This window comes from Nannospalax galili, unplaced genomic scaffold (assembly GCF_000622305.1).
Source record: "Nannospalax galili isolate Female #2095 unplaced genomic scaffold, S.galili_v1.0 scaffold368, whole genome shotgun sequence".
Lineage (NCBI taxonomy): Eukaryota > Metazoa > Chordata > Mammalia > Rodentia > Spalacidae > Nannospalax > Nannospalax galili.
This window is the reverse complement of record NW_008359963.1, coordinates 1,415,146-1,426,111: the sequence shown is the minus strand read 5'-3', so window position 1 is coordinate 1,426,111 and position 10,966 is coordinate 1,415,146.

Below are 10,966 nucleotides of genomic sequence, written 5' to 3'. Positions count from 1 at the left end.
AATCCACCTGTAAACACACATACATGTGCACGCACACATACACACAATGAATTGAATAAAAAACAAGCATACAATGGTTTCAACCTCAAATTCAATAGAAAATCATTTTCACCTGGTGACCCATCAGTGCGTTCACAAGCCAGGAGGATGTATAACAAGGTCTTTGGAAATCAACAGGGATTTGTTTCTAAAACCTGGGACTTCCTGTTACACAGTGTTGCTTTAACTTTTATGAAATAGCCACTTAAACATACACTGCCCTAACTACTCATAGCTCTTGTGCTATTCTAAAATCGGCAGTTCTGGGTTAAACAAGAACCATCAGTGCTACAGAACTTGAGTTGGTGCATATTGATGAGACAGTAGAGCACTGATGTGTGGAAGCCATAAGGCAGCTCATAGCCTGATTGGCATCATCTACTACCACATAGGACCCTTGCAGTTAGATCCATGTGGTACCCATAAAGTGAGATGAATCAGCTCTCCCAGCCCTTTCCTCTAATTAGATGCCCCTGTGCCTTCCTCCACACAGCAGAGAATGGAAGTGCATTGTTTACACACTATCAACCCACTGTCCCCCCAGGAGCTCCAGAGCATGAAAGTGGGTTTAGCCACAACCTTACACCATAAGCTCAAATGCAAACTCATGCAGGTGAATCACTAAGAGCCACAAAGAAGCCCTCCTGAGTGATCAAAATGTGTATGTGCTGAAACGAGGCTCCTTCTCAAGTCGCATCTCAGACCCTGAGCAGGCCTTTCTGGAAACGTAAAAACCAGCATCTCCCTTCTTGGTAAGACACAGACTCGGTGCTGGCATACCTGGCCCCACTTCCAAGCTGGAAAAACCAAAACCCAGAGAGCACTGTTACCTCTTTGATTCCTCGACAGTCACCTGCTGATTTTCCATCTATATGAGCAGGAGCCATTTCTAGGCCCTAACTGTGCCCTATGCAGGGGTCCCCTGGAATACAGTAGGCTGCTCTCCCTGAGCATGACTGACCATTGCTCATGGGGATGGCACAGAGAATGTGTGGAAAAGATTGGCCCCAACAGGAATCCAAAGTCCTGCCCCATGAGTTCTGTCTTGGTTGCTCTTGGGGACACTTGTACAAAAGTCCAACTTAAGAGGTCTTGGGAGGGGATCTGGCACCTATTTGTGACAAACTAACTCGGAGGTGCACAGCAGTTGAAGATGCACTGGTCTAGGTGATCTTGGAGTCCCGGTGACCCTCAAGGATTGGATTCCAACACATATCATCTCAGTGATCACTGTCCTCAAATAGACATCATAGTGATGTGATGAATGAGTGAGCCCAACCTCCTCATTCAACTGCTGGGGATTCCTAGGGTAGTGTTACAGTCGTCCTCCTCATACAGATGAGAAACTGAAGCTCAGGGAGGTTCCTCATTTTCCTAAACCCACACAGCAAGAGGCTGAGAGGGGACTCAGCTGCTGTTGCTACCCAGTGTCCTCAGCAGTATCTCATATCTGACTTGGCCTCTGGCTGCATGGGCGTTCCCATACCTGATGTGGGGTCCAGTCTCCTATCTGTGGATGAGTCTCTTTGTGCCCTTTTGCTTTACACTCTTTGCCTTCAAATCCATAGTAAGCTGATGGTCCAGCAGGGCGATGAGTGGGGCTTCGGCAGCAGGCGTGAGCAGCCGCTTTTCCAGCCTTGATGCCCATGTACCAGCTGTTCCCACATAGGATGTTCTGGCACTGCCCATCCTGGCCATGGGAGGAACCCCTGAATAGTTGGCCTGGGTAAGGCCCACCTCATGCCTAGCAAGAGTGTGCTGGGATGGAGATGAAATCCATATAGATGAAGCTGGTGTGGAAACCCCTATTCGGGGCAGGAGTGGCAAGCCATCAGGGAAGACAAAAAGTCTAGATGATGTGCAAGCAAGCCAACCTCTCAAGTTCTGTCTGCTCTTCTGGAAAATGAGGTTGGTGTGTGAAGACAAGGAGATTCGTTCCATCGCTGATTTGTTGAACAATCATCCATCAACGGCTGCCCAGGAGCCAGCAGGCATCTTCTTAGGAAGCACCGTGGTGAAGTGCCACTTCACAGGGCTGACAGTGAAGTAGGGGAAACGAGAAAAATAAGTTGGAGCTGGAGAGGTGGCTCAGCAGTGAAGAGTGCGTACTGCTCTTGCAAAGCACCCATTTCTGTTCCAGTACCTACATCAGGTGACTCACAACTGCCCCTAACGTCAGTTCTAGACAGGGATTATCTGATGCCTCTGGCCTGCACTCATGTGCGCATACCTACACACATATACAAATAAAAAGAAACCAGGGATGGAGAGATGGCTCAGCAGTTAAGGACACTGGCTGTTCTTGAGGAAGACCCAGGTTCGTATCCCAGCGCCCACATGGCAGCTAACAACAGTCGGTAACTCCAGTCCCAGGGGATCCAACGGCCTCTTCTGACTTCCACAGGCATTGCACGACATGGGTGCACTTACCTACATGCAGGCAACACACACATAGACATAAAATAAAAATAATAAAATTTTTTAAAAGTTTTTTAAAAATTAAAAAAACGAATAAAAAGAAATTTTTTCATGAGAAAAAAAAGACAGGCCAGGCATGGTGACACACGCCTTTAATCCCAGCACACAGAAGGCAGAGGCAAGTGGATCTCTGTGAGATCAAGGCCAGCCTGGTCTACATAGCAAGTTCCAGGCCAGCTAGGGTTACAGGGAGACCCTGTCTCAAAGACAAATAATTAGATAAAGAAACAGAAGTCAATTAATAAATACCTAACATGTAGTTAGATGATAAAGTTAAATTCTTAGAAAAGAAATAAAGTTAAATTCTTAGAAAAGAAATAAAGCCATAGAAGGAAGAAGTCTGGGAATGCCCTAAAAGGGTAAAGGACTCAGGGACCTTCTTCCTAGAGGCAGCAGTGGGAAATTAATGCTCTGTTGGAATTAAGGAAGTGTGACCCAGGGGAAGTGGCAGGCAGGAAAGAAACAGAAAGGTTTCCCTCATCGAGCCTGTAGTGAGTGCTCAATAAATCGTGCTGCTATAGTTTTGATCTTATATGTCCCCCCAAAACCCCTGTGTGTGAAGGCTTTGTCCTCAACCTGTGGTACTATTGGGAAGTGGAAAAACCTATAGAAGGTAGAGACTTGTGGAAGGATGTCAGGTCATTGGGGGGCATGTCCTTGAATGGGGATGTAAGGACTCCCCCCAAGCCCCTTCCTGTCTTTCTTTGCTTCCTGGCCTCCATGAGGGGAACAGCTTTGCCCCACCATGTGCTCCCATAATACACAGCGCTCACTGTATTCCTGGCAGCACCCTAAGTCCTTTTCCGTAATATCTCAGACCCCTTAACAACTCAAGGAGGTAGAAACCACGCCTTTCCCAAGCCTCCAGTTAAACTAAAGCAAAGGGAGATGTAAGTAGCTTTCCCAAGGTCACAGAGTGATAACTAATGGTGAAGCCAGAATTTGAACCCTTCCAGAGCCCTTGTTTACTACACTATCTGGTTGTTGGACTTCAATGCCTGTGCCTCCCACCCCCGTACCCCCGCCAACCACCCCGTCCTAAGCTGCCTTTCTGTCTTTCTCCAGCAGGTAGCGCCAAAACACAGGGCCAACTGTGCACCTGATCCAGATAAGCTTGGTTAGCTGAAATAGAACTGAAATAAATAGAAATAGAACAGTTCAAGAGAGATGCCCTGTCCTTCTCTGGGTCCAAGCAGAGGGAGATCCTGGATTGGCATGATTCTGCCAAAAATGAACTTTCCATAGTGAGTCCCACTCAGTCACAAAATGGTGAAGCATGTGGTTCTATATCTTAGAATGAATTAGATAATTTTCCCTGAGGGGAAGGAGGGATCTAAGACTCTCAAGGATTAAACAGTCTGGAAATTATTAGCCAGAAAAACACCCCAAAAATTAAAACAAGCTAAAACCTATATAAAACCTATCTTGTATCATAAAACTAGTAAGTAGAAGGGCTGGGATCTAACGCAGGATTAGTTGACACCCAAAGAATATGGTTGGCTTTTTAAAGTATTTTTATTTATTATTTTTATTTTGTGCGTATGAGTATTAAGGATGTTAACTACCATATGGGTGCTGGGAACTGAACCTGGGTCCTCTGCAAGAGCAACCAGTGAGCTTAAATACTGATTCATCTCTCCAACCCTAGAATATGCTTTTTTTTTAGCAAGCCACAGCACATGTTGAGCTTTGGGGTTTTGATTGTTTGAGACACTGTCTCACTGTACTCAGGCTAGACTCAAACTCATGATTCTCCTGGCTCCACCTCCCACACACTGGGATTACAGGTGAGCACCAAGATCAGCTCAGGGGTGGTGGGATCACAAGGGAAGAAATGCATTGGAAATGTGCCCTCTTCTACTGAGTGTGGTGGTGGGGGTCTGTAATCCTAGTGGCTGGAAGACAGAGGAAAGGGGATAAGGAGTTCAAGGCCAGCCTGGGCTACATGAGACTCTGTGTCTAAAAAAAAAGTACTCTCTTCAAAGAAAGGGTCTGGTCCTTTATTTTCAATGTATCTCTGTATTTGGCAAGGGCCTAGCCCATTTTAATCTACAATATTTGACCAATATTTGGCCAATGATAAGGAAGAAATCAAAAGTCCTAAGTGAATCAAGGCAGGATTTCAAGCGAGCTAATCCTTGAGTGGGCCTTGAGGGGTGAGTTACCTGTTTACCAGGAAGGAAAAAGAAAGCTAAAGGTGCTTCCGGTACATGTACAAGATGGACAGGGTAGAGTTGTGGTCGCTCAACTTTCATCAAATACATTCCACAAATTTCCACACTCATTGTGCATACACACACACATTATACACCCAACACATATGCACACAGTTGGAGCATCATTGTGCATAACGCCATCTGTGATTTTCTGATCTGTTTCTTTTTAACAAATGCTAATGACAAGCCTGCGATTTGTTGTGATACAGACACAGGGAATTGGAAAAGTGAGGACTGTGAGGGACTATCAAAACCGCTCATTCACAGGGCACAGGACCAAAGTTTTCCTCGGATGCCTAAATGCACCAATAGTGCCAACCTCTACATAATAGTGTGTTTGTATGCGTGTACCTATGATAAAGTTTACTTTATAAATTAGGCACAGTAAGGGATCCATTGACAATAACAATAATACAATAAAATAATCATCAAAATGTTGTGATCGAAGTTATTTTAAACTTATTTCTGGGATTTTTTCTCCATTTAATCTTCTCAGGATACGGTTGATCATGAGAAACTGACACTGCAGAAAGTAAAGCTCAGAGTCAGAGGGACTGTTGTGGTTTGGTGGCCAGACTGTGATGGTCTTTAGGTGCTTGTGTGTCAGGATTCATTACTGTCCGGTTTGGGGGCTCATCCTCTTCAGGATACCTTTCCAAATATCTTATTTATTCTTTTTATTTTATGTGTATGAGTGTATTGCCTGTGTGTAAGTGTGCTCATGTCATGCAATGCTCACAGAGGTCAGAAGAGGGCGTTAGATCTCCTGGAACTGGAGTTAGCTGCCATGTGGGTGTTGGGAGCCAAACTAAGCAAGTCCTCTGTAAGAGCAGCCAGTGCTCTTAACTGCTGAGTTATCTCTCCAACCCCCAGGATGCCTTTTAAACATGCTAAGTTGCTGAGGCTCTGTGCTGGATCATCCTTGGTCTTCCAAGGCATCCTGAGGATTGAGTGACAGTCCAATTGCTCTTGACAGCCCAAGCCCTCAACTATAGTTGAAAACTGAAATGGACCCCAGGTCCATATGTTAAAGACTTGGCACCAGCCCATGGTGCTATTGGTAGGTGGTGGAACCTGTAAGGGAGGTAGAGTCTAGTGAAAGGAAGGTAGGTCACTGAGGGTGGCATGCTCTGGAAAGGATATTAAAACCCCTGCCCCTCCCACTGCTACCTAGATACCATGAGTCAAGCAGTTTCCTCTGTGTGTTCCCACTACAATGTTCTGTGTCACTATAGGCCCAAAGACAATTATACCAAGTTACCATGAACTGAAACCATGAGCACAAACAAACCTTTCCTCCTTACAAGTTGATTTACCTTGGGTATTTTGTCATAGTAATGGAAACCTGGCTGACATAGCCACCTTGGCATCTAACATGGTCTTATCTATTTTAGTGACCCCAATCTTTCAACTATTCAATGGCACATTTGAAAGTTCAAGGACTGATACTAAAGTGAATACTATCGAGGTTCAAATCCTAGCTCGGACATGTACTGACTGTGGGGGCTTGGTTCTTTATTTAATCCCTTCATGGTTCACATTCCTCACACTATAAAATAATGATGATGATCATGATGATCATAATAACACCCACCTCATAGCATTGTCAGAGGTTACCTGAGTTAACATGCTGAATGAAGCTGAGTGACAGATCCTAGCAACAGAGTGCTACCTCTGGGATTGATAATTAAGTCAGTCCTCAGACTAGTTCTAAGAGGGCAGAGGGAGGATTTATTTGGTCTACTTGTCTGTCTTGACATGTTTCTCAATCCTGTATTCCTCCTCTCCTCCTTATTCACCCATAACAGCATTTGAACTGACTTCCTGATCTGTTCCCAGCGCCTATCCCACTGTCCAGGTCATGAGTACACCAAATGTTTGGGGCATATGACTCTTTTTCTCTAAGATAATGATGGCACATATTGGAAAAGGGCACATTTGAGAGATGTTTTAGAAGAGCCCACTCGGCGCTTGATGTTGACTATGTCCACGGATAAGAGAGAAAGAGAAAGACCAAGAGAACACATGGTATGGGGCTTAGGAACCAGAGAGGGCACTGGAGGGTGATACACGGGCCATTGTCCATGATGCCTCCCCTGGGCAGACTTGAAGACTAGGTTGGCTGGGGACCATCTGGAGAGGCCTTTGCACACCTGTCTGGCAGTTGGGCTGGATGGGTCCAGTGGGGACTGTAGGCTGAAGTGGCTTCTACAGATTCCCGAGTTTCCCACAGCATGGAGGCTGCCAGGGTTCTGTGTGGCTCAAGGATCCAGCATGAAAGTGATTAAAGTTCCAGCCAACAAAATGAGCACCTTTTAATCACCTAGACCAGCAATTCTTGCAGCATCAGGTTCCATGTAGGCCACTAGAGGCCTGCCAAATGGCAACAAGAAGGGCACAGAATTCCTGGCACTGGGAGGAATGTCAACTAAATTATTTGACTGTGTTCCAAAAGGACCACAATCATGCCCACCTCTGAACCCACGCTAGAGTCTCTCAGGGTGTCCCCACCTTCCAGGGGAGTTTCTGCACACACACAAACCAAAAGGGTCACCAGGCATCATTCCTCCAAAGTCTCGCTGCTGGAATCTAAGCTCTGCTGTGGTTACAGTTTCCTGGATCTGCATGCCCACCCTCCTCCCTTCCATTTCACCAAACTTCTGTCTCTGGAACATCACCCCTCAACCCCTTTTGGGGGCTCACACTTCAGAGCTTCCTTACACATTGGTCGCCTTTCCTAAATGTCAAGACCCCAATCCTGTCCTTTAGGCTCAGCCCAGATCTAAATTAGATCCTTCCTCCAGCCTTCCTTCCACAATATCCTGTCTCCCATCCCCAGCTTGTGCCGTCTGAAGTTGTGTTAGTGCTTATGTCTTATCTGCCTCCCCAGTGGCTCCCACAGGAAGGAGTTCTGCCTTCCTTGTATCCACAGGGCCCACCATGGTGCCTGCAGAGACCTTTGTAGCCTGTAAATGAATGCATAAATAGTGGCTTCCAGGGAAGTCATCTGTGCACATGTGTGTGTGTGTGTGTGTGTAATATGTGTGTGTAATTCAGAAAGGCATCTAGGTAGCCGGGAGAGGGGAGTTGTAGGAAAAGGAGTGGTTGACCAGAGTTGAAAACATTTTCCAACCTGGCTCTGTCACTCATAAATTGGTGACTTTGGGGAAATGCCTTCACTTTACATAACTTTTTTCAGCTGAAACTTGAGTCCAATGTCTCCCAGGACTCTGGATTAGGTTGTATTTTAAAGGAATGTGCTAGCGCCTTGCGGCCAGCAGGATAGCGGGAAGAATCCTGTCCTGGTGAGGTTGGACTGCATCACCCACCGTACCCGCCAGACCGCTATGAGTCGGTGCCCCAAGACTCTGGTGCCCCAAGATTCAATTTCGGTGCAGCCACCAGGCTTTATCCTAATACTCTCCATCGTTGGTGGGATCCGGAAGGAGGATGCATCTGAGCACCTGCTGCCTGCCTGTCCTGTAAAGGAGTATGGGTAAGGGATATTTTCACCTGCTTACCCCCGTTTGGCCAGTAGCTGAACGGAAGGGGGCGCCTTCCCCTAAAGTAGGACTTCTAAGTGGAGGGGAGCAGAAATTGCGGCAGTCCTTCCACCCAGATCCTTGCTGGGGAGGGGGTAACAAGCCGGTTGCCAGGTGCTGATCTCCTGTACCCCTAGGACAGCCTTTCGGGAGATGATCACCACCAGCCTCCGAGTAGAGGGTGAGCACTTGCGGGTACTGCCCTCTCTTACCTCCCTGAGCCCTGCACTTCCTCCTCTAGTTCGGTGGCTCCTGCGCTCCCTGCAAGTCTCAGGCACCCAAGACACAGACAGGCGGGAGCATAGACAAAGCCCGGGATGCTAGGTTGACTGCCCCACCTGCAGGATCATCAGCTGGGACATAGACCTGAGCATTGCCTACCTCGGAATGGAGTCAAGGCCACTCGCACCCCCTTCCTTGTCTAGGAAAAGTTGGTTTCCCTGGGAGGAATGTCCACCATCAACAGAGCCTTAGGAGAGGGGGGGGCATGGGGAGCGAGGGGCACACAAAGGTCCTCAAGGCAGACGCCCCAGGGGTGCACACGGTGGGCAAGGGACTGACCATTTCCCCCAGAAATAGAGTCGCCCAGCAGGGATGCAATGTGACCTAGGAGGACTTTGGAAAAGACTAGCAGGAGCATCCACCCCTCACAGGGATCCCGCAGGCCACAGGGTCAGCAGGTCCAACGGACCAGGACCACACCCCCTACCCTTCGAGTCTGGGTTTGTGTCCTTCCAAGGTCCCATGTTTGGGTTCAAGATCTGCACCTATGAACAGGAGCTAACAGTGGTCAGTCAGCCTGTCCCTAACCGGTCTGATGCCGGGACTGAAGTGCATCCCTGTCTGATGCGATCGGAGCCTGACCAGCAGTCAGGCCTTCTAGAGGTTGGGCAAGCTCCCTAGGATCTTTAACCTAGCTGTTTGTAAGAACCAAGGCGCAAAATCAAATTCTGAAGTCGCCTTGCAAGTATGTATCGTAGAGGTGCGCCCAGGAAGTTCCCAGGGGAGGGGCTGCTCCGAGCTTGTGTGCCAGTGCCTGTGAGTGCTGTCACCTATTCCTTCACTGGGCAGGCTAAGTACTTACTGAAGGCTTACTAAGTACTTACTGAGGGCCTTTCTAAATATTTGGTTGTGGATGAGGCCCCAGGACACAGAAAGGATCAAGAAGTGTTAGGATCAAGAAGTGTTTGCCATCAGTGATACATGGAGGGGTGGTGGGGATGGGGGACCAGAAACAGACAATAAACATGAGTCTAAAGTGGCAGGACTACGGCAGGGGAAGCTTCTGTCTGTGACACCCCCCACACCCCCACCCCCCACGCCCTCACCCCCCACCCCCTGACCCCCATCCCTGTCCTCCCCTTCCCCAGCACCCATAATTTCATCAGCTCCAATTCTTCAGTTACCATCACTGACGCAACTGCAGTATACCACCAGGTGAGGGCTACCTCTCTCCACTGATAACATGGAAGCTTCACAAGGTCAATGACTTGCCCACAGTCACACAGCCACTGCAGTTTAAATGGGATGCCAGGTTGTCCCATTCATTCATCCCTCACACATGATGGAGAAACATGCCCTCCTTCCAACACCTGGAGTCTGGCAACATTGCCTGCCCACCCCCATGATGGAGTCACTTAATCTTTAGGTGTCCAGGGAGTGGGCATGCAGCTACCACTAACCTCTTGTGAGGAGGTTCCTGCCATCATCAATTTTGGAACATGATAAACTCTGCACATTGCCACTGGTAATGTTTTCTACTCCTCACAACCACTGTAGGAAAATGAATATTATCACCCCAATTTTCAGTGGAGGAACTGGAGCACAGAGAGGCTGCTGACTCACTCAAGGTCACACAGCCAGAAAACAGTGGAAGAGGTTTCTCCCACTCTTTCCATCCAGTTCTCTTTTCTCCAGGGTCTAGCCTGGATGTTAGTACTCAAGGATCTAACCTTATGTTGGTACTTCTAGAGTTTTGTTCTCTTGTGTGTCTGGTACTCTGAATTGTGAGCTAGTGTCCAGGGTGGGCCCGGGGGCTTTTTCTTGGCCTTGTTAGAGGGTCTGGAAACTACTGGCCTGGGGTCTATTTCCAGTTTCTTGCCAAGGGATACACACAAGATTCGATCTGTGCAAAGGCAGGAATGTGGCCACCAGTCCCCAGGAGATCTCAGCCCTTCAGCCTCCTGCTCTTTCTTGAGAAGTTGTTCCACTTACCTGTTGTCTCCCCTGCTGGGCTGGGCTTCACTGGGGTGCAAGTTCCTCCTGTGAACCCTTTCCCTCGTGTGCTGGATAGCTTTAGTTGTCAACTTGACACACCTGGGTTGAGGGAACCTCAACTGGGAAATTGCCTCCATTGAACTGGCCTGTGGCCATGTCTGTGGGGCATCTTCTTGATTGTTGAGTGCTGTGGGAGGGCCCAGCCCACTGCGGGCAGTGCCACCCCTGGGCAGGTGGTCCTGTATTGTATAAGAAAGCAGGCTGAGCACTGACTAGGGTAGCAAGCCAGTAAGCAGTGTTCCTCCATGGCCTGTGGTTCAAAGCGCCTGTCTCCAGGCTCCTGCCCTAACTTAAGCACTGACTAGGGTAGCAAGCCAGTAAGCAGTGTTCCTCCATGGCCTGTGCTTCAAAGCGCCTGTCTCCAGGCTCCTGCCCTAACTTCCTACCTTGGACTCCCTTAGTGATGAACTGTGA